General features: G+C 48.6%; 1 pseudogene; it reads left to right on the top strand.

Moving 5' to 3' along the window:
• Positions 1 to 208: 208 nt before the first annotated feature.
• LOC144166587 (very long chain fatty acid elongase AAEL008004 pseudogene) lies at positions 209 to 4809 on the top strand (annotated as a pseudogene).
• The last annotated feature ends 19425 nt before the right edge of the window (positions 4810 to 24234 follow it).

Below are 24234 nucleotides of genomic sequence, written 5' to 3'. Positions count from 1 at the left end.
CTTTTCCCGCAGCTTGGAAGACACGTCATTTCTCTTGCATCCTTATTAGTTCCCATTTAGCGCACTCTTTCTTCGCGTTTTTTTTTATTCGTTTTGTTGCCTTCGTTCATTCGGTGAATTACCCTCCCCCAGAAAATAAATCCTCTCCGGGGATCCCCACCAGCCGGAGAACGGCCGTCGGGCTTCCCTAGAGGGAGAGAAGGTAGCCGCGGTCGCCGGCAGCGTTCGATCAATGAAGTCGTCCCGCTCAGTCTGAGGGAAAAAAGGACAGAGGCCGGGCTCGCCGTCCCGACAAAACCGATTCGCCGCAACCGTTGCTACGAGCCAGCTGCTGCCGGTTCGTGCTCGGTGGCCGCCACCATTCGCATCGAACGCCGGTGCCAGCGGCCCTGCGACATGGAGGTGGGAGCTGCCATGGATCTCCTCACCGGTGCGGCCGGCGGCAGCGGCGGGGGAGCAGCGACGAACGCCGGCGCGCACGGCAACGCCACTTTGGTCCGCGACCCGCGCACCACAACATGGCCGCTCGCCGGCAACCCGCCGCTCATCGGCTCCCTTCTGCTCGGCTACGTGTACCTCGTCAAGGTGGGTGGGCCGCGCTTCATGCGCGACCGAAAGCCGTACAACCTGCGCCGCTTCATCCTCGTCTACAACGCCGCCATGGTCGTCCTGAACGCCTACTTCGTGGTGAACTTTCTCTCCCGCTCCTACCTGGGCGGCGGCTACAACGTCCTCTGCCAGGGCATCCGCTTCGAGACGGACCCGCGAACCCTGGAGCTGGTGTCACTCTGCTGGTGGTACCTGCTGGTGCGGATCGCGGACTTCCTGGACACGGTGTTCTTCGTGCTCCGCAAGAAGGACTCGCACGTCTCGTTCCTGCACGTGGTCCACCACGTCCTGGTGGTCTTCAACGGCTGGTTCGGCCTCTCGTACGGGCCCGACGGCCAGGTCATGTTCTGCATCTGCCTCAACAGCTTCGTGCACGTCATCATGTACACCTACTACTTCCTCTCGCTGCTCGGACCCCGTGTGCAGAAGCACCTCTGGTGGAAGCGCTACCTGACGCAGCTGCAGCTGGTGCAGTTCATCGTGATCTTCGTGCACAGCACCATACCTCTGTTCAAGGACTGCGGCTATCCACGGCCTCACACCTTTATCGTTCTATCCGAGTCTGTGCTCTTCTTTGGAATGTTCGTGCGATTCTACCGCGGCGCCTACAAAAACAAGCAGCCGGCCAAGGCAGCCTGAGGAGCACCCTTCTTTTACATCGCTCTCGTAATACGCGTCGCGGTGGTCACCTGCGGTATCCCGCTGAATACGCGTTACTGCGTCCGGTACTTGCCCGCATGGCGAGCACACTGATATGTAGAGCTGTGGTGAAGTAGGAACACTGTTTTCCATTTGTTGTCCATGCTCTGTTTTCTATGTAGGAGCGGCCGGATAAGCAGAACACATGTAGCTTCAATACTTTATGCGGCGCAAATTGAGGGGAAAAAACAGTTCAGCAGTGAAGAAAGAGTAATATTGAATTGGTCTTGCCGGATTTTTATAGCTAGCAATCTAGTTCTCACTCCTTGTAGAAGTTCGTTATGACCCACAATGCCTCGTGACTGCGTACATAGTATTGAGCATTGTTCGTTTAAAACCTCAGTCCTGCAAAGTAGATGAATGGTTCCTGAAAACTTCCTTATGACGGTTTAAGAATAAGACGTTAAGCTCCACGCTTTAAATCAAAATTGAATTTCTCACACAATGGACAATGGTGAGCGCTAAGAAGCGCCTAGCTTGGGGAGCGCTATGTTTACGTTGTCTGGAAAGCAATGCGCGGAAAGTCGTTGTCGGGCAAAGAATATCAACGTACCTCGACTGATTTTTTGGGCATGGATTACGCCGGCGAGCCGTTGACGTGACTCTATTGAAAGGCAGAGAATCATAGGATACCTTACCACATCAAATGCAGTTTGGAAGCGCGCGTGGTGCCTATGTGGGGCACTTTTTCTTGACAGAGACAGTCAGCTTTACGTGAGACGAAGGCGAGTTTCGGATGATGGCTACAATACTCCAACACCAAAATCTGCCCGAAAACGGGTGTTTTCACTATTCTCTTTCCTGTCGTTCCGCACGCTGCTTCACTTTTAAATTTAAATGAGTTTTGTCCCTTCAGGGACTACAGAATATATTCGTATTTGGTGCTCTTATGTTGTGTCAACGAGTTAAGCTAGTCCTTGCGTTCAGTGTCAGCACAGGAACTACAAAAATATACAAAGCTTCAGACCATGTCAGGAAGCTGATCAGCGCACTACGTTCAACGTAGAAAGAAATCTCAATATGAGCAGTCTATAGTGACGAAAACGAGCAATGGGTAGCGAAGAGCACAATATCTAGTGGAAGACTTGACGGATGTGAACATATTCGGTTTACGAAGCCGACCGTTCTAGTTAGCTTACAGCCAATTGAATATTGTGGGAAGAGTCATGGGGGCAGGGTCATTTTTTTTTCCGCGGTGGCTCAGTACCTAAAGCGTTTAGTTACCCAGCCCGAGGAAGCGGGTGCAATCTCAGCCATTTTTTTTTCGCTTAAGGTTAGAAATAAAAACGCCTATGTGTCGAGATTTCTGTGCACGTTAAAGACACACAAATTGTGTGAACCAATCTGTAGCCCTTCACTACGGCGCCCGTAATACTCCAGGTGCAGCTTCAGTGCGTAAACCTTCGTACTTTATATTATCGCTATTTAGTTCCGGCGCTGCCAGAACTTATGTCAGCAGCAGGGACGCATTCACTGTTTTTTTTTTCGTTAAATATCAACGAAAACACACTGAAACTCGTTTTTTAACTGCACTTGTGATCTTTTTAACAAGAGCTACTGGCTCATAAACACCGCCCAAGATTCTAAAATGCAGGCCAGAGCAGTTATGGTAGAAATTCCCACATATGCGTGTGATCGGATTCAAAAAGAGCTGTTAAGAGGGTACAAACCCTCCCTCGAGAGCCCGTAACAAAAATGTTTCGATCATTCAACTCACACTGTAATCACGTGTCTACAAACATAATTAACAATATATAATAAAGAGATATTTGGAATTCTAGATTATTTCGTAGTTCATCAAGCCGCAACTAATGGAATCGTATTGTGACTTAGCGTGGAGGCAATCACGACATTGCACGTACTTCTTGTGAGCGTCCAGTAGATTCTCGAAAATCGCCAGTAAACGGCATATTAAATTTTGGGGACGGATGCGTGAAGCATATAACTGGGCCCCATTCAACAGCACTGGCCCTTCGAAACAGTGCTTAGTCTGCGCACTGTGTGCAAAGAATACAACCTCATTTCGTGTTGACGACTGTCAGCTGCCGCTAACCATGCAAATCGTAGCTGCTGGTGGACAGTTTATTCTCTGTAGGATCTCAAGACAGACCTGAAAAGGGCACTGGGATAATACGACCATTCAAACTTCGCGAGTGCTAATCCTTGTAACAAAGTTGTAAAATGGCAACAAAAAGCGAAAGCCAGAGAGATTTGTTCAGGTTTGCCCTAATGAGCATATGTTCCGGGTGTTATTACCAGATCCCGCACCTACAAGCGCGGATCGATACCGTCCGCGACACCGCTCGTCACCAAGCTACACATGTTAAGTGGCGGCGCTGGCGACTTCGCCGGGGAAAGAAGGGGGGCTAGACTGAGACACATGGAAATGATTTGCAATGAATAAGTCACATAATTTAATGGACAAACAGCAAATGGGACAATAGGAACACCAAACGAAACAGGCTATTCTCTGCAGCTTAGCAATTTTGCCTTAGCGCGTTTCATGAGTTTCGGAATGATCACTTGCGCCATTCTTCAAGGACACGATTTCCCATTGCATTACAGTGGTTTCATTTTCCCTCCTGGAATTTCGCTCTTTGTGTCCGTGCTTGTTTCCGAACATTGTTATTTCAGTTCCACTACACGCAGCAGATCACATAGTGTTGTTAAACCTATCATTCACGCCCTCAACAACCGGTGCCCGAACGCAACTTCTTGAAGGAGTCCATGATCAAAGCAAGCAAGAACAAAAAGAAGGGAAGGAAGCAGCTGCAGGATAACGTCAAGCTGCCTCTGTTCCACGGCTTCCACGGATTGCACGCACTGGCTGGGAAATCTGCCTACGTCTCGTCTTTCGAACGCACAACCGTGCAAGAAAAAGGCCTCGCGTCTGACACTGACCAAGCCAAAGTATGCCTTAGCGCATTTCACGCTCCCTGGCATACCTTTCTCTTTCTTTTTTCTTCATATCCTTCTCTCTTTCTTCCTTTCATGCCTCTTCACTTCTCGTCTTCCTCCTCTTCTCGAACTGTGGAAGCCGAAGAACATCGCTCCGCCTCCAATCATGGGCCGAGCGCGTAGCCGTGATAATCGTCTCGCCGCTTAGGTCGCCAGAACCCTCTTGAAAACACTGTGTTGTGTTTGTTGGACGTACGGTGTGTAGCGCGTTCTCTGTGTGCGTGAACCCATTCTGTGACCCAAGTGACGTTGGTTAAAGTGAGACAATACCTGTTTTCGAACATACCCTGCCTGTTGTCTTTCCTTCTAACACGCGAGCCACAGCTGCGCTGTGCAATCGTAGTGCGTGGCCTGCCTTGTGCACTCATAGACAAATTGATTGATTGTAGGGGTTTAACGCGCCGACGCAACGCAGGCGATGAGGCGCGCCGTAGTGGAGGGCTCCGGATTAAGTTTGACCACCTGGGGATCTTTATCGTGCGCCGAAATCTCGTACACACGGGCGTTTTTGCTTTTCGCCTCCCTCAGAAAAGCGGCCGCCGCGGCCGGGAATCGAACCCGCGACCTCGTGCTCAGTAGCGCAACGCCTTAGCCATTGAGCCACCGCGGCGGGTCTCATAGACAAATGAATCGCGAACACAAAATTATGCGCCAGAATACACAAAACTGGAAAATACTGCTCGTTGTGAATCAATAATGGGTCCGCTATTGGTAAATTTGAAAAGCCACCCAACTTCGATTTTGTAACTCAGCCATGTGTCAATTTGACCTGCATGGAAAGAAATTGCGCTATATGGGTGTTCCAGTTCACATTTTTGTGGCCGTTTCATTTGTTCATGACTGTACAGGCTCAGTAACCACCTCCCACAGTTGATTTCACTAGCTGTGTGCAGCACAATAGACCCTCAAGGTTCTCAAAAATCCACCCATTGAGCGTGTCTATAGCTCGTCATCGTAATATACTCTAGCCGGCTAAAAAAAACCAAGAATAAGCTTGAAGCCTTGCGTTTCCACCTGCCCAAAGGGTGCGCGCAGATGGCCTTTCGAGACCTTAACACATATTGCCTCTTTTCTACAGCCAGCCACCGTAGATCTTCATGGTCACGCTACACGAACCCAGTGGGAGAGAGTTGAGAGCTCTCTCGCATTCATTGTTCTGCATGCAGCTTGTAAAACTAACTGTAGGATCATGCTCGGCCACCGCAGTGCCAACTCTGTAGCACACACTGCTAAGGAACCGACGAGCATGCGCAGAAACCGCTTTTCACTTCCGTAGCCTAGGCCCCGGTGAGGTGTCCCTGTGCTAGTTCCACGGCTTTATCTGCTGTGCCTTCTGATGTAATGTTGGGCGACATCGCGGGCCAAACACTGTGCCCTTTTAATTACCTCCCGCGCGTGGGCCTGCACATGACTTCACTTCACTAATACCGAAGAAACCCTCTTAATGTCGGCCATGCATAGAGTTTCTTGCATAATGTACAAGAAAGGAATCTGCCGGTACAGTCTAAGTGACTCACTTCGACGCCGCCCGTGCCATCATGGAGACTATGTGGACAATACAAAAGGCGTCAAGATATTGGTACACGTCACCTACACAGTCGGCATTGCTTACTTAGTGGCTTCGAAAACATGCATGTGCAGAAAGGTACAGAAAACAGTACATCTTTTTACCGATAGGAAATAAAATGGCTGCTGCTAACAGCTTTACAAACCCCCTATTTTTAACGTTTGCTTACAAGACTTGTTTAGAAGACTTGCTTGTTCAGAAGCGTCGATTACCATATAAAGTTAATACTTTCCAACAGCCGTATACGGAGTGCAAACTATGCCCGTCCTTCAAGGGGCTGGCTAAGGACTCGAGTGCCTGCGCCTAAAATTAGCACTGGAGGCACCCATTGGTTGTTTTCCCTTCTCTTTAGGGGCAGAGGTACACAATTTCTGATTAGATTAGAGTGTTTTCCTAATGCACCCCGTTACAATAATACACACCTTCTTTCTCGTGCATTGTTTTTGTAATGACAGCTAATAGCAGATATTCTATTTCACCACTTCCATTGTTCTTTTAACTAAGCTAAAGTACTGGCTCACTGTTTTTTTCTGACCAGACTAACTGAACAAGTGGATATTATCTGCCGATCTAAAGTATATCAAATGTCCCGACTCACTTGCTTTTTTAATATCTACAAATTAGGCTTCTTTAACAGGCTTTTTTAATTATTTACAGCCTTCTGGGCAGGCTGTAAAAAATGTTTAGCGAAATAACGTCTTTTTGTGAGACACCCTTGTGCGACAGCCTATGCTCGTTTATTATGCTCTTAGACTCTCATGCTATTTTTCTCCTGTGCAATCTGGCTACCTTACTCCAAATGGTTCTCACCATTTTGCTACTGCCAAAGAAATGTTTCACGTTCCTGTGTATGTTTCTTTTTTTTTTGATAGAGACTCCCACCCAAAGTTCCCTCATTTTAGGTAACCGGTCTTAATACTATGAGGTCCCAGTTACAGTGCCTTAGAGCTCATTTGCGGCACAGCTAAGCCGCACTCTCTAGACCTATATCGAGTGTGTAACTTTGTCAGATTCATGTTCCAGGGGCGGCCTTTCATGTTCGTATAGATAGATAGAAACGTAATTAAACTCTTAATGGCAGCCGCCGAGAGCCCTGATGATGTGGGCCGCCACTTGCAGATGCTCTTGGACACCGGCGCCGCAATAGCCTGCCACTCTTGAGTAATTGTAGCGTTGTGTGCGCTTGCGGGGGCAGCGTCACAGAAGGTGGCCTGGGTACGTGGAGTAAAGCAGTGGGGCCAGATCGGGACAGGGGTGTCTGGCGAGCTTTCGTTTAATGGAGCGGAGTGGGTGTTCAGAGCGGAGGTTTATGTTCCAGAGGCTCCCAACCACGTTCTGAAGTAATTACACATGTAAATGCGTTTTGGATATCCCCCCTCCAGGAGTAATACCTAGCCTGGTAGTTGGAAGTGAGATTAAGCTAGTAGGTACAATTATGACAGGAAGGCTTCCCGGGACCACAACGGCGCTCCTTTACATGAACAGGGTGTGGCCACCTGCTATAAGATGGAACCTGTCTTGTCGGGTGCACAGAGTTCCTCACTATCCCATTGAGAGGAGATTGGTGCTTCCATCACATGCCTTCCTGACAATGATGAATTGGCATCTAGTGCCCATGCACTATGTACAGTGCATGGTGCCAGAGGTTAGGCTCCTCTGCTATGAGGTGTTTATCATACCTGTTTTCTGCCTGCACCCGCTTCGCATCAGCTGTTATATCTTGAAAACGCGGAAAGCGTGTTTCGAAGAACCCCGTTTTGTGAATTTGGAGTGGCTTGGATAGCTGCCCAGCGTAGTAATGAGTAGGCAAAAGGCATCCTTTTAACATATCTTCGTGGCGCAGTACTAGCAGTCTGCGAGCCTTTTAACGCGAGCGGCGGGTGGTGATTTCCCGTTTGGCAGCATTTGCAGTGTGCCGACTGCTTTGGTTTCTGCGAGCGTTTAGTCGAGTGAGAAGTCTGATTAATTCAGCTGTGCTCGTGGTGAGTATAAGACACTTACTTCGTCTGCCGGCAACTGGCCGCCAATAAAACATGGTTCCGGCACCGCTCAAGCTGCACAGTAGCAACTATTAGTAGGCGGTAACAAACTGCATCCTCCGTTAAAAGCTGCTGAGGTGAGCTAGTCGTTTGCCAGATATCACGGTAACACTAAGGGAATCAATGTTATTGTCGTCGTAGGCTCCATCGACGCAGGCGGGTTGTACAGGGGCTAAATGTAAACACCGTCATAATTGCGTGGCCGGCGCGTTAAATCAGAAGCTTTGCGTGAACCGAAACATGCGGCCACCTTTTTTTTTTTTTGTTCCTGAGTAAAAATAACATTTTCAGTCATCTAAAAATTTTATTTTTATATCACTAAAAGCAAGAACTCATCTCACCATCACGGCCGCTCAATGCAAACTACGTCCGGCCTGCCGAACGCGCCTCTCCGCCGGTGACGGCGTTTTACGCCGCAGCGTCAGTCGTGGCGCTAATCATCTGTGAAAGAAGAGCGGCGGCTGCCGGCCGCGGTCACGGTTTCAATGCGGTGTAAGTGGTTCATGACTGCACCGACGGTCTAAGTCAGCATGTTCATAATTTATAATACTATGTGGGGATACGTGAGGCGGAAACTCACAATATAGGCGTGACTGACTAACTAGTATTTCGGAAGCAGGCACAGCGCTGCATTTGTTTTCCGTTTAGCGCACGGCATGCGACGTTAGCAGGTGGCGCATTGCTAACGTCGAGCGCAATAGGCGGATTTCTTTCTCAAGACTTTCCCAAGGCTGTCAGGAATAATATTTGGCGTGGGAAGCTATCTGAGCAACCGCATTTCTGTTCATTACGCAAGAACCTATAACTTCCGCGTACGTAAAAATCACATAAACGTTTCGTGCTGTGTGGTACACGCCGATTTCTCAGTGGGCGTTTGACAAATGTGACTGGATGTTTTCACACATTGCTTTAACTGCGTTTTCAAAGGAAACTGGAATAATCTTAATGCCTGTTAGGGTCCATTGGTTCATTTGCTTTGTAAATATTGTTAGACTGCGCGTTAGGTTACAGGGTACACAAAATATGGAGGACACACGAATGAAGTGGACAGGGCGAACGCAACTATGAACTGATTATTTGCAACAAGAGCACTGTTTACATGGGAACCAAAACAACACGGAAAGGAGTACGGGATGCAGTTGGAATGGTGTAAACCTGCGGCAGTCGTTCTTTAATTCACACTAGTTGCACGACGTAATATACAGTTGGAAGGTAAATTAAACTATTAAATCGCTGGGACATAAAAAGGTAAATATAATACAGCATTTAAAAGGGGATTTATTGGGTTTGTCAGAAAATATGAAAGTCCTCTTCGCCTACGGTTCACCGGCAATCAGGTTTACAAGCGGAGAACCTTTGGCGAGAAATGTTTTTGCGAAAGCTTTTTCCAGAACATTTCGCACAGCTCATGACAGTGGTACGCGTCCCTGTTGCTAGCACACCATATCAGCGGACAGTCTGCGAGGTGTGGGAATACGGTGCTTGAAAGGAGCTTACAAATTTGTCCGATGTGTCGAACTGCCTGTGCAGTGCGATCCTCCTCAAATTTTTTCACTTGTTCGCGGAATTCGTCGCAGCGTTTTTGCAGTTTTTGTAGTTTTTTGTATAGTCTGTTTGCTTTCATTTTCAGGCGGCGGGCATTTCTCTTGGTGTTATCGAAAAAAGCTTTTCAGATCGAACCAAGTCTGACATTCTCGGGTCTCAAAATTACATTGGCCGCATGATTGCATGCCCGTGAGAGCGTACAGGATGGGTCTGCCTCTGGCGGTGAATGCAGTTGGTCTCTTTCTTCATTCCCAGTTAGGCCCAGAATTGAACGTTCAATCATTTCATTTTCTGCAACCATTGTGCTCACTTGCCCTTGATTGCGTACTTGAGATGCCGACGCACACGCCTGGAGCAGCGGCCGAACAAACTCCCTCGTGTGTGCTCCCCGGCTGCATGCATGTTGGGTACGACGGAAATCTTGTCGACACAGCTGTTGGCAGCAACAACTTGCGCTTCAATTCCACCGTGTAGTCATCCTCTTTGAAGTGCAGCGAGCAAACGACCGATCTGGAGCTTGGCTTCCATTGGCTGCCCTTGTGATTGATTGATGATTGTATGGTTTAACGCGCCGACGCAACACGGGCGATGAGGCACGCCGTAGTGGAGGGCTCCGGATTAATTTTGACCACCCGGGGATCTTGAACGTGCGCCGAAATCTCGTGCACACGGGCGTCTTTGCTTTTCGCCTCCATCAGAAAAGCGGCCGCCGCAGCCGGGAGTCGAACCCGTGACCTCGTGCTCAGCAGCGCAACGCCTTAGCCACTGAGCCACCGCGGCGGGTTTCGGTACATTGTTGACGTGATAGGTGCACTGAGATATGGAATGTTTCCGCGAAATCGAGAGTGATTTCAATTTTGTTAGGTTTAACGGCATGTGCCATTTCGTACACCATAATGAAATGCTGTCTAAGTTAGATTCCAGGTTAGAATGGTCAGAGCTGGCGTAAGTGGTTTGGTACAATACGCAGTCATCTGCAAAAAGTTTTGTGCAAAGAGTTGTGGCGAAATATAACTACATAATCGACAGTACCGGCGTACATTTCGTAAATTACAACAAAACAATAGCAAACGAAAAAAAAACGCGCTAAGAAGTGCTGTCGAACAGGGGCGAAGTAAAATGAAAACGAAGATTTCGACGGGTGCTTTTTTAAGAAGAACGAAAAAATAAAAGATTAAAAAAAAGACAAAAGGAAGACGTCTGCCCTCCAAGCAGACGTCGCACGATAAGTCCGAACGCGGGAAAACGTAATTGAATTGAGCCAACTTTCACTGCATTCTTCGTGGGAAGAGCGAGAATGGAGGGGGAAACGGGAGGACAATTACGTGTGAGGAGTGGTGAAATATCGCCTTTCGACGATCGCCTTTCGACGAAGCAAACCGACACGCGGGTAATACAGTCTACGCCCGTTACAAGGGACCCTCTGAATCCGGAAAAAAATGTCCGCTGTAGCCGAAGTATGCAGTATCCGACGGGGGGGGGGGGGGGGGAGGGGGGCTATGAGCCCATACAGTGGGTACTTTGACCGATATTGCATGCATAGTACATACACTTTGTTCTTTCTACACGCCTGCAGCACCTCTGCACAGTGTTCGCGCGAGGGCAAAGAATCGCGTAAACACCGTTTCCAAAACTTAGCACCGGCACTTCGAAAAGGCCTAGCGCATGTGGTCAAGCGTGTAAAGACGCAAGATGAGCTGAGCAAATAACGCAAGAATATAACTAGGCGCAATTATAAACCAGCTATACAACATCAGTCGTGCCCATCAGCATTAGCTAGGCTCTTTTAAGTCCCCTCACGACTAGGCAGGTTTTCCCGAAACCGTTCGTCAAACAAATCTGATCGCTGCCTGACGTTCCCTCAAGGCAGATTCCACATTTTTAGCGATTTAATCGGGTCATTGAAACAGATGTAATGAAATAATCTGATGACGGTCAGCTGTAAAATCGAAAGTTAGACCAGTTGGACTGCGCACGGTTACCGGCAGATTGCACACAATGGATGGGGAACAACCCCTACTTGAGGCATTTCTTACCTTTTTCACCGAACGGAACGGGAACGATGCATGCGTGGGAATAATAAAAGCCGAACTTCACTGAACCCGAGTTTTTTATTACATAAACTGACGAGGGCAGACTCGCCTCCGAGTGCACCACTTCGAGTATTCGATTGCCCTGTTTTCAATCTCACCGGAGTCGCGTTTATCGGCAGCGGCCTTGTTCTTGACGGTACAGCGGACACTGTGCTTAGACAGGCCTGTACTTCTGGCGATGTCAGCCTGTTTTTCCTCGTGTTCAACAGAGTTAATTACGCTTAATTTATCCGACAGTGAAATCAGCTACCCTGCCGCTCATGCCGCTGGTCGCACAAAAAAAAAAAGCCACTGGCTTGGCTTGGCTGCGCCAACGACCCGTCTGCCAGCAATGTTGCCAGTCATAATAGTTTTCTTGCCAAAATAAACGAAAAGGTACACCGGGTGCCGGCCCCGCGGAAGTCCGCTATAAACGTTCAGTCGAAACAATTTTCGCCTAAAATTTAGTCTGTTGTAGCCGATAGTCTGCTCTAGCCGGGTCCGTTGTGAGCGGAGTGGACTCCATTTAAAATGCATGGGTACCAGACAAACCAACAGAAATGGTCTGTTGTAACCGAAAGTCCGTTGTTGCCGGATCCGCTGTAACGAGCGTAGACTGTATTTCTGTTCCGGATTCTGTTCCACGACCGCCTGATGGTCGTGGTGAGGAAATGGTACCGAGCTGTACAAGCTTGGGTGACCACATCCGACAGAAAAAGAATGAGTACTAGTGTTGGGTGTAGGCAGGATGTTGTTTAAGTGCTGCAAACCCGTTACATCGCGGAGGAAGTGGGGGAGTGCAACGGAGGGGCAAGTGCTGGTGTCGCTTGGCGGGGGTAGGGGGGGGGGTTAAGTGTCCCTTCTGCACCCCCCCCCCCCTGCCGCAGCCCATGGGGCTAGTCGTTAATTGAGTCAGGATAGGCACAGTCATTGGCTCCCTCGCCTCCACCCCCCCCCTTCCCACACCCACACACACACACCTCATCAGCTAAAACGTTTGAAGGATGTATGCGACCCCTCGCCGTCCTGCCCACCTTCCCCCGTCCCTACGTCCGTGCCACAAACATCCACAAACCAGAAAGTATTAAACCGTCCGTATTGTCGCCGTGCGCCACCACGTGCATCGTTTTGAAAATTTAATTTCAATTTAATTCAATTAATTTTTGTTGCACTACAGAATGTAAAATGTACGCAAAACACTGCTTGACCCCATAACGAGTGGCTAGTAAGCCGTCCAATGGAAAAAGTTACTACAGTCGATGGTCGATAATTCGGACATCGCGGCGAAGGTAAATAAGTCCGAGCTATCGAATCTCCGAAAAAACGGATGCACGGAAAAAATCATTTTATTTGCGCCTTGGGGCCCCTGGGGATGAAAAATAGTTGTCGATGCGTTTCTTCCTGCACACCTCCGCTTACGAGCAACCAAGCCCGCCTGGATGTCCGCCAGTGTGGCAAGATCGCTGTACTCTGATGAAAGAACCGCGAAATCTCTAGTTAGCTCCGCATGTGACGGCTACGGAGCACACGGCGCAACGTCATCCGAGTGAGAGTCGCCTTTTAGTGGTTGCCAAACCTGCTCTGCTAGGTAATCGTCGTCCAATTCGGCACACGACGACACCGCATTGTCGACGTCTGCAAACTCTTCAAACGTGACTTTAATGATGTCCCGTCATTAATGATAACTGCTGTGCTGAGTGGCAATTCGGGCTGTCCGTTGGAGATTTGGGGCTTATTGTCGAATATAAATCCGGCATGCCGGAAACAGTTACCGATTGTGTCTTGTAGATCACCAATTACCTTTTCCCTTTTTTACCTTCTTTTTCTGAGGCCAAGCCTCGTATGGTCGAGGTGGCAGAAGAAATAATAGCCGCCGGTTCGGCGTCCGCTACAGTCAAAAACGTTGTCCGGATTATCGAATGTAGAGCCAGTCGCACTCCAAAATAGCGGTCGTCCTTATACATTAACTCTATGGGGCCATCGGCGGTGTCGCGGAGCAGTCCAAATTACCGAGTCTGTCCGATTTATCCGTGTCCGATTTAGCGGTGGCCGCCTGTATATGAATTGCAAACAACCCTTTGTGAAAATTAGAGATATGAAGACACAAAGTTCACGGGAAACGTGGAAAACATTAATAGTCTCTGTATACCCTGGTTACAGTAGAAATTACAGAAGTAATAAAATGTCTAAACTACAAACAAATAAAACAGGAGCGCGTAGAGATTACAAAGGATTAAAGCAACGTAAATTGCATGTTTGCTGTCACATTATCAAGACCACAAACAATATCACGTCGCTGACGTCATAAAGAATGCATAATATTGTCATGAAGCCAAAGATGACGCAGTTGTCTTGAAGGAAATATTAGCAGTGGCTTAGCTCGGCTATGCCAGGATATACGTAGCCTGAGCTAAGGTTCAGCTAGTTAGCTTTCCTGGTTGTCTAAAATTAGCTTGATTATCATGCTTGTGGTTGCTTCAATGAGACACACGGTATACGCATTATGTGACATGTATATTTATCAAGCGGCTCCGGCGAAGCCTCACCAATCGCCCCAGAACTAAGCTGGTTCCACAGGTGCACGCCGGTGTTGCCGGGACGCACGAGCCATCGGTCCCACACTCGGCCACCCCTCGCATGATCATCGAGTGGAGCGGGCCGCCATGTGCGGAACGGAGGTAGGTGAAAACGCTGGGTTCGTGGGGTGTGTGAGAGACGCCGGGAAACGAGCAACGTTCTGTGCGCGCCGTGTGACGTCACTGCTCCCCGCGCATGCGCAGCCCGGCTCTCCGGGAGCCACGCGAAACTGCTCAACCTCGGTCAGCGTAGCTCACGCTACAAAGCAAGTTTATTGGAGCGAACTTGTGCTAACCTAAAAACTCAAAGAATACAGAGGCGGCGAAAAAGTAGTTAACAGAGTGACGTGTGCAGGCGAGCGTGGGCGGATGGAATGCTGCGGCGTCTGCTCAAAGGGCATTTATTTATCTTCCGACGCGGGTGTTTCTCGAACTGTCGAATTACATCTAAAACACTGTAGATCAAACAAGATTATTCTAGGCTGGTGACGTTACTTCGAAACACTTTCCCAATCAAAGGAGATAACAAGGGCGGCATACAAATAATCAGTGAACACGCGCTTCACTTGGCACACAGATAACACAGCCCTGCGCAGCCGGGCGGTAAAAGCAAAATCATAAATAACCGAATACACTGTATGGTTCACGGCAATATCATACCCCAGAGATCACATACGATGCAAGTATATGTCACATCGCAATACGATATCCGCTTACCAAAGTATGGGTATACTTTGATAGGGGAATATGTGCAAACAACAGATGAAAACGTGCACTCAAAGTTGTCTCACCTGTTGTAAGGTAGTTTTTTTTTTTTTTACCGCAGTGGAAAAGTTGTTCGCAAGTGTTATGTAATCCGGGAGGCTTTCCACGTTTTTACGCCAGAAAATTCCAGCATACACTCAGCATAAACGTTTTTATGTTTGCGGCTATAATTAATATTTTCGATGTTTTAGCTCCGTTTTGGGTGTGCAGGTATATAAAACGGTAAGTCCTCTTTCGTGTTGTGGCTATACGCAGCAGTTCTTGTTTTCATAAAGGAGATAAAAAGGTAGCACGCGTGATTTAGGGAGCAACGTCCTTTCTGGGTCGAAATCAGTGTCATATTTGTGTTCCCACGTGCGCTTTTCTTTCCGTGGTTCATTTATTACAGTGTGTACCTTTTTTGTTGTTGTATTGACCACCCCCTATGTTATACTCTCCAGCGTGCGGGTCTTCAGAAGTATTTGAATAAATAAATAAATATGGAATAATTCTAAGGGATCGTTTTTACGACCGTGTAAGGTGATCTATGAATGTATTGTTAAGAAAGGAGCGGGCGAAGAGAAGCAGAGAGGCAGGAGGCCACCGTTCCGAGCAGTTCCTTCTTCTTCCTTTCTTTTATCCCTCTACTTCTTTTTCTACATTCTCCCCCCACTAGAAGATAGAGGTCCCATTTCTAGGAAATGAAGTGTTTGCACCGGTCTCTTAATTATCTTCCCATCCTGCGTCTTCAAGCTACAGGCTCGAGTGAGCCCGTCTCGTCCAGGAAAAAATTCTGTAACACGGCCCAGCAACCAAGGGCTCCTGGGGGTGCCAGTTGCCTCCACCAAGACCACGTCCCCAACTTGTAAACTTCGGTTGTACGCACTTGGGTGATGATGAAAGGACCTCAGCTCGAGGATATACTCTCTTCTCCAGCGATCCCACAAGTGGTCCAAAAGCTTCTGCCGGTACCGAAGCTTGCTAATTGTGCTTTCACGTGTCACCTGGTTGATTTAGGAGTCGTCCCCATTGCCTGGGCCAGGTGTGCTCAGCAAGGAAGTTCCAATGAGAAAGTGCGCAGGGCATATAGGCGAGGGCTCCTCCGCACTGGTGTACGTATAAGTAAGAGGCCTTGAATTGATGACAGCTTGTACTTCTGTAAGAAGCGTGGTCAGCTCCTCTGCGCTCAGGCTCGTCTTTCCAAGCACCTTCTGCAAGGCTGACTTTACGGAGCGAATCAACCTCTCCCACCAACCTCCCCACCACGGCGCAGTCGCTCTGCTCCCCTTTCACGGTGGCCTCGTCCTTCCCGTGGTGGGTGAGGCTGGAGCCGAGTTGGAAGACGATGGTGGGGTGCCCCGCAAGGCTTCCCCCTGGCCCTTCCCCTTTTGGCACGATCAGGAGGTTCTGGAAGGTGAGAGATGACGGCTGCGGGGAGCTCAGCAGCTGGAAAAGGACGGGGTCTTTGGGAAGCGTGTGGTCGGACGAGAGTGAGGCCTGCCGCTGGCAGTCCTTGGAGGCGATGGTCGTGATGATGCTGGCCGTGGTTCCGTCGGAGCTGCCCTCTCTCGAGGAGATCCCGGGTTTCGGCACCAAATGTTAACAAAGGGGCGGGCGAAGCGAAGCAGAGAGGCAGGCGGCCACCGTTCCGAGCAGTTCCTTCTTCTTCCTTTCTTTTATTCCTCTACTTCTTTTTCTACATGTATTGTAGGTCAAACCCATGACACAATGCAGTATGCCAGTGAGCATGTGCTAATTTGAAGTACACGACGCGCAGGACATTGGCATCGATATTCACTTGGGTAAGCGAATGCTTACCTAAGGTCGCTCTAAGGTACGTAAAACGATTGGTTGATTCAAGCTGTGCCTGGTTGATTGTTGTTGAGCCTATATCAGTCAAGCCCAGTGATTGTTTCGCCCTATAGAATGGCACGGACTTTATTTTGTATTGACGGTTAATTTTTTTGTGAGACCGTTAATTTCTTTCGTCTGAGGTGTTTTGTTCTGTGTTTGAAATGTTTTCTAGTGGGGTGCTATGAACTATAACGGCACTGTCACCAGCCTACGTGTCAGAATTCGCTGAGGTTAATATCTGAGACAATTTATTCAGGGAAAGCGAAAAAAAACGGACTAAGAGTACACCCCTCCGGTATACTCCTGTTTGCCAAAAGTGTATCGATCATGTTAGATTTTTCATTGTAACAACTTATTGGCGATTTGTGAGATAACAAGCGAAAAAATCAAGCACTCTACGCGAAATTTGCATATTCTTGATTTGTTAAGCACGATGTCATGGTAGACTATGTCAAAGGATTTTTTTTTATATTAGAAAATAACAGCCACAAACTTGTTACTGTACCCTATATCTTGAGTGGCGAGTGACTCAGCAGCCCCTGGACTGGGTCCCTCCAGGAATCTACAGTTTCCTATGCTTTGATTGAATCTCCCGTGCTCTGGTTTGCGCGTCTGCCCGAAACCGTGAATTTGTATTTTTTAACCACTCCGTCAAGTGCCCTGCGAGCCACCCCCTCCCCCATTTACATTGTTATCATTTTCGCGCGCAAACAATCACTGCAACTCAACTCAGTGCCTATCCCTAACGCAACTACGTTTCTTACGGCTAGAGATTTATCAACGTGCTCATTTAGGGTGATGCGCAGCCCAAAGCCTTGATTTAATGTACCTCGAAAACTCTTAAACGACTTTTCCTCAAAAGCCGTATACATAGCGAGCACCACGGTTGCGAGCGTGTTGGGCGCAATCGTCGTTCGTGGAGGGTCTAGACCGTCAGCCGCCCCTCTAGATGATGGCGGTAAATAGCGCGGGAAGACCAGGAAACGCTTCGCTGGAGAACGGGCTAACGACCAACAGATTCTGCTGCAAAGAAGCGAGCGAAAGTGCATCTCTTTCACTCGCGAATCCGTCTTCTGTCCGAAGAATCCGGCGTTTAAACGACGTCCGCTTCCTAATGCGCCGAGAGTAGTTGTCGTTAATGAAACCACGGCTCCATCACCCGGCTCTTTAGGCGACATTCCAAGTCAGTGTCAGCGTACTACTTACGGTATACAACGCGGCGGCACCCCAAGTTTCAATTTATATGCGCCTCGTTCGCGAAGCCTGCGTTGTGCAGGCGCCATAATGAGCTGCCTCGACACGGCGCAAGCTGTGTGGAGGCGGACCTGGACACGCCCGTAGGTAGCTCGGCCATTGCGCCTACACCTTTTTTGGCTGTAAATGAGCCTTCCTTCAAAGGACGCTTGATTTCAATAAGACACGTTTGTGGAATAGCGTTTCTCTTATATGTGGACCTTGAGTTGCTCCTGTGAATTGGTGGGGTACTTTGTGCTTAGTGTTAGCGCTATTTGTTCGTTGCACAACCGAAGCGGGTATGTCATTGAAGTGTCGCAGGCCTTTTGCGCAAATATCCCTCCTCTTTGCTGGAACGTCCATGGCAGTTTTTATGTGGTTCACCTAAGTTGATGTGTGCAACGAAGCGCCTCGGCTATACGCTCACGGCCTTACGCAGCTGGCAGCGCTGAAGTGCAAGTGGTTGCAGCAATAAGGCAACTCCCGTTTCCGTGGTCTCATGGCTACACGCAGAAAAAACTTTACAATCCCTTTCTAAAGAAAGTTGAGATATGCCCGAAAGCTATATGTGCGTCCGTGCAACCTTCGCGGAAAGTGCATCCAATCGGTCGTCAAACCATGAAACCTTGAAACGAAGATCGAACCCATGCGACAATTTTTCCCGCGCTAATTAAACGCGCCTACGAACGATCTGAATGTATGCCGTTACGTGGTTTATGAGAGAAAGGTACACTACTGTTCTCCTCCTTTATTATCGACACGTGTCTTGTTTTATCTAGAAGTGTTTCTTTGTCGCTATTTTCGAGTAACCTTTTTGACAAAGTGGATACCCCGTTTTACGCACGTGCCATGTGTAGTCTAGAGATTTTATCAGAGCTTTTTGGTCGATCAATCGATCTATTTCCCAGACTGGTTCCTAAGTGTTAGATCGGTCGTACCACGGGATTGTTTACGCGAAACTATCTTTAGACGAGGTTTGAACACTGTGCAGACTACTGTGAGCAAATGAAACCTTTCCACCACGGTGACCCTAAAGTAACCGTCGAAGCTCAGGGGCGTTTCGTTTTAGCCTAGGAGAGTTTGCACACCCAACGTGCGTTGCCATGAGTGAAGGTCCAACCACATGAACGCGTAAAACCGATGTACTCGCGCAACGACGTAAACCGGCGTAAGCGCGTAAGGAACCGGCGTACTCCGGCGTACGCGCTTGTTACGCCCAAGTCAGAGCCAGACCGACATCGACGCAAACTTTCGGGAGCACGGTGTAAATGTCTAAATGTAAATGTAATATGAAATTATGAAGTCCCTAGGACCTATTATTTAGTATCTTCATACATGCCCGTGTACCTAATGTACCACATACACCGATCCCCTTTAGCGTCTGCTTGAATGCTTTTCTTGAGTTCCTGAATGCTTTGCTAGAGAAGACGTCTTTGAGGGCAATGTAAGAAGCCTGATATGAAATTATGATGTTCCAATGGCTTTTTATTAAACGCCTCTATGCGACCTATGGAGTGCTACGCCTAGAGCCTCTCGAGTCTCGACCCTCTAGAGAGAGAGAGAGAGAAAGCTTTAATGAATACGAAAGAGGTTAGCCCTAAGAACGGTGGGGCTTGCTACTTCAGATGGGGATGAACATGGTGAGGTGAAAAAAGAAAAGAAAAGGGGAAGAACTGCGCAGCAACAATAAATAAGAGGGAGAAGACAATAAAACCAGTTCGGAACGTAAAAAGAATTTACAGCACTAGGAGAAAAACTCTGGGGATCCCAACGTTGAAGAACCTCTATTAATCCCGTGCCAGAAAGAAAAGGTAAGAGAGCCTCTCTCCTTCGCGCCGCGTCAGTGTGATTTTGCCATGGACCAAGAACGTGATGCAGCTCTAAAGAGTTTCCGCGTAGCAGTCGCACTAGAGTTCTTTTCGCTGTTTTGCGTTGAGTTGTATGCTGCGGGCAGTACCGCAAGACATGCCGTATGTCTTCTCTCACAGAGCATACAGAGCCTATCTTAAAAAGAACACTATCAGTGCACAGGCAACGTTCAGGCGTACTTGGTGAAGGACAACCTCAGTTTGCTTCTGTAGACCTCGCGGAAACTGGAAATGGCACTGAGGGTCAATCGCGTGCAGAGGCATGGGTATGCTAGGAGGGTCCTGCCAAGATGATAACTGCAGTTTCAATCCCAGTGCATTCACGGGCGCACTTCCGTCTTGTCTGGAATACGGGATTCCAATAGACGCAAGCAGATTGTGCGCCTCTTTCGCTGCTGCGTCATAGACGGCGTTCCCCTGGATGCCAGAATGACCTGGCAGCCACACACAAGTAGGCTGCAGCGGCGGGATGGCTTCATCAGTGCTTGCAAGGCAGGCTGCGAGTCGGTAAAGATCACCCATTGCCGAGCGGCATTGTTGGCGACGTGAAGGAGTGCCGCCCTAATAGCAGTTAACTCAACGAAGGTGGACGACATTTTTTGATTGAGTTTCTCTTTCACCGTTAGTCCCACCGACGGGATCAACGCTCCAATAGCTGACGAGTCAGACTTCAGGGACTCGTCTGCATATACCTGAACGTGGCCAAGATAACGCGAACTGATATGCTCAAGCGTGTAGTATCCCTTGAGCCGGCTTTACTACTTCGCACAATACTGTTTCACTTCATACTATTGCACTGCGGGGAAGACATTTTATGGGCGATATAAGGTGTCTATAAAGTAATTTTACGGTATGAGGGCGAGAGTGCCTTTCATTAATAGCATCTTCGTATGCGGCGACATGGCGACACATCAAGCGTTACAGCCGGGTATCGTACGAACTTACTCGTTGCTGTCCACATAAAAATGCTAAAGCATTTCATATGGCTAACTGCGATTACCAAATCTCGTGGACAATTTTTTTTTCGAATAGTGGCGTATTTGGTAAAAAAGAAACGCGTTGCCTTCGACAAGTTCCACCACTCTGGTGCCGCGAGAAATGGGAACGAGAAAAAAATTAAGACCAACTTTTTGCAGTTCCACTCTCACCGACCGGCGACTCGCATGAAACATCCTCAAAAGAGGAATTCAGTTTCGACAAATGTTAGAACTCGGTGCAAACATGGAAAATAAAAAAAAAAACTTCCCTTTCTAAAGAAAGTTGGGAGTAACGCGAAAGCTTTTTCACCTCAAAGCGGCGTCAAAAGTGCGTCAAACATTCGCTAAAAGTACGTCCAACTTTCACCAAACGTGCGTCCGATCGATTGTGAAACCTTCAAAGACCTAAATCGCAAACGGAGACTGTACCCATGCGACGATTTTTCGCGCACTAAGTAAGCGCATCTATATATACGAAGGATCTAAATGTATAACGATATCCGTGGTTTATGAGATACTATTCTACACCTTCATAATCAATGCGTGTATTTTCTTATCTACAGCCGTTCCTGTTTTGAAGTAACCGTTTTGCCACAATCGAAGCCCGGTTTCACGCACGCGCTGTGTGTAGTCCAGAGATCTTATCAGAGCTTCTCTGTCGACCCAACCGTCCTATGGGAAAATGCATTAGTTTTTTCACAGAACGCCACCGGTCCCACTAAGGAGGCTTTCTCTGCAATAGTCTACCGGAATATTAGAAAACCAGATCATTCGAAGATTTTGAATGCTAAATCCTTGAATCAAATGCAAATTGACTACGAGGGCTATTTAGTTCGAATTGTAAATTTCTGATATCAATCAGGTCACCATTTTCGTGCACACAAGAGGGGGGGGGGGGGGGGGTAGGGGTCAAGAAGCCGATGCCCTCCCCACTCTCCCACATACACTCTTACTACTAAGGAAGGGCGCAAAATCTGTGATGACTTTTTTTTTTTTTAATGGGAATGTAGTCTTACGTCACTTACTGCCCCCGGCTTTGCATGTTCTGTTAACAACGAGATTGCGGCGAGACTGCTCCTCATCCGTAGCAAAAGTACACCAATCGTTATGGTCTCAGCATCTATTTATATGCTGAGTATTTGTTGAGAACTTCGCCTGTTACCCACATTGATGGAACACCCTTCATTTTCGCCCGCACCACACTTCCACGAATTCCGCGATTCTAAACCATTGTAAAGTTTTGCAGCACTCAAAAGCATTACATATTAACAGTAAAATTACGCTCCACTTGCTAACTACGCCCTCGTGAAACAGGCGGTTCCTGATTCGAGCGTCCACCGTGACTGTGCAAGACGACATGTAGATTCCTGTGGCTTGGTTGCGCTGGGTACCTAGCAGTAAAATAGAAGCAATGACTCTGCGGCCTAGTGCTCGGTACTCGTGCGGGGCGACAACGCTTGGGAACTGAACCAGGCTTGTATGGGAAATCGATACTAAGGGCGTATGAAAAATGCAACCTTTTGTTGTTGCTTTTTTGCGTAAAGCATAAAAATATTTTCGAGAGGGCCGGATTGGTGGGGTGTTGGGGGAGAACTAGCCCTCTCTCACGCCGGACCACCCTGCACCGCCTTCTGACGGAGATTACAATGAAAAATAAAAACATTCCTGACACAATTTCGAACTCCTAACGGATGGTTATACTGTGTGGCAGATGAAGATACTTTCTGATAAACGCGAAAACCAAAAACGCCTATTTGTTCGAGATTTCGGCACACCCTGGTGGTCAACATCAGTGCGGAGCCCTCCACTACGGTGCCCCTCATTGCTTGTGTAGCGACGGCGCGGTAGACCCCACAATTCATCAATCAAGGTACAAAGATAAATTCGAGAGGATGAGGAGGAGAGAGAGAATAAACACTTATTGATGAGCATAAGTGCATATGGCAGGCCACTAACCCGGCGGAGGGCATCCTTATTCCGGGACAGCCAGGCTGCAAATTGCCATTCAGGGCCTCCTTACCAAGTCTTGCTGGCGTTCAGGATCCGGATCGACCAGACGATCCATCCACTGCTCAAATAATGGGAAGGGGATAGGGGCTCGGTTTTGAGATTGTTGACACTCCCATACCTGGTGGTACAGGGTGGCGGGCGTGGGACAGACATTGCAGAGGGAGGGATACTGAGTGCACTCAATATCCCTCCCTCTGCAATAGCATGGAGGAGGGTGCTGTCCTGGTAGGAATATGTCTGCAATCGCCGCATAGTGTTGGCTTCTTCTATGGTTAACCAAGGATGAGGTGGCGGGAATTTTTTTCTTCAAAGAAAACTAGTTTAAAGGGGTCCTGAAATACCTTCCGCCGATGCATGGATGTACATGTAACCAAATAAAGCAATGTATTAGCAATTTCCTCCCGCAAGAATTTTGTTAAAGCGATGAGTATTAGCTGAGAAATCGTAAATCAAAAACCACGCATTATCGTCGCGCCGCGTTTCCTCCTCCTTTCGCTGTTGACGGCGCGTGAGCCTTCCCTCCCATGATGCTGCGCTGCTCAGCGGTGACGTACTTCCGCTACGGCGCTCCTGAGACTGTCGTCTGCTACGGGCAAGCTTTGTTGACACCATAAATCCCGCAGTCCGCTCAAGGCTGGAAAAGCGAACGAAAAATCTGGCCGCATTTGTGCGGCGGCCTGGCCATGCCCTTTCGCGGTGTACGTTGCTGCAGTTGCTATCGGCGGCACGTCACTTTTTATCGGCGGCGAACTCGCAGCCGCTCGGGGAGGATCGTGCGCTCGGTCCCTTTCATGCACCGCGCACTGTTTATCCAACAAGCGCCGTATCAGATGTGGCCCCGCTGGTACCGGGTCTTATTTTACGGCTGTGGTAATTCCTGCCGGCGGCATGTGAAAAAGACATTTTAAACCGATACAGAACCCGTGCACAAAACGCTTCAATCATGTGACCAGTTCAGCTTGGGGTGACGCGTTGCGGATAGCGGCAACGTTGGCAAAACATGCTCCGGCGCGGCTCTGAGCTTTGTAGCGCTGGAGCGAGCGCCATTTCTTTGACAATCTCAAACATCGGTTGCCTTGGCAACAAGGCACAAACCGCTCCAGAAGTCAGTTACGGTGGCGTGATCCCGGTTCAGCTCGGGGCCCCACCTCGCGACATGTGAGCACTGCAGGAGTACCCCTCACTCCCATTGGGAAGTGCGAGATGCGTTTGGTACTACAGGAGGCGATGGTGTGTGTGTTGTGGACGCCTTTGTTTCGCGATGAAATGCGACGTTGTGCTTCTGCGGGTGGGTAGTGCTTCGCATGGTCTGAATTATCTTTCTCGAGCGACGTACGACTCAACCTCGCATGGGGTATGCGCTGTGTGCGTGGCTAAAAGCCATCTCGGCTTGTGCGCCACAGTTAAGTGACGTGGTGTTCGTCCCCGCAAACCGCGCGCGAGGTAAGTGCCGAATTTACGACGGGCAGGAGGAGGCAACCCA

The sequence above is a fragment of the Haemaphysalis longicornis genome, unplaced genomic scaffold (genome assembly GCF_048455015.1).
Source record: "Haemaphysalis longicornis isolate Haplotype H1 unplaced genomic scaffold, Haemaphysalis longicornis Haplotype H1 scaffold_18, whole genome shotgun sequence".
Taxonomy (NCBI): Eukaryota; Metazoa; Arthropoda; class Arachnida; order Ixodida; family Ixodidae; genus Haemaphysalis; species Haemaphysalis longicornis.
This window is presented reverse-complemented; position numbering and strand designations above follow the sequence as displayed.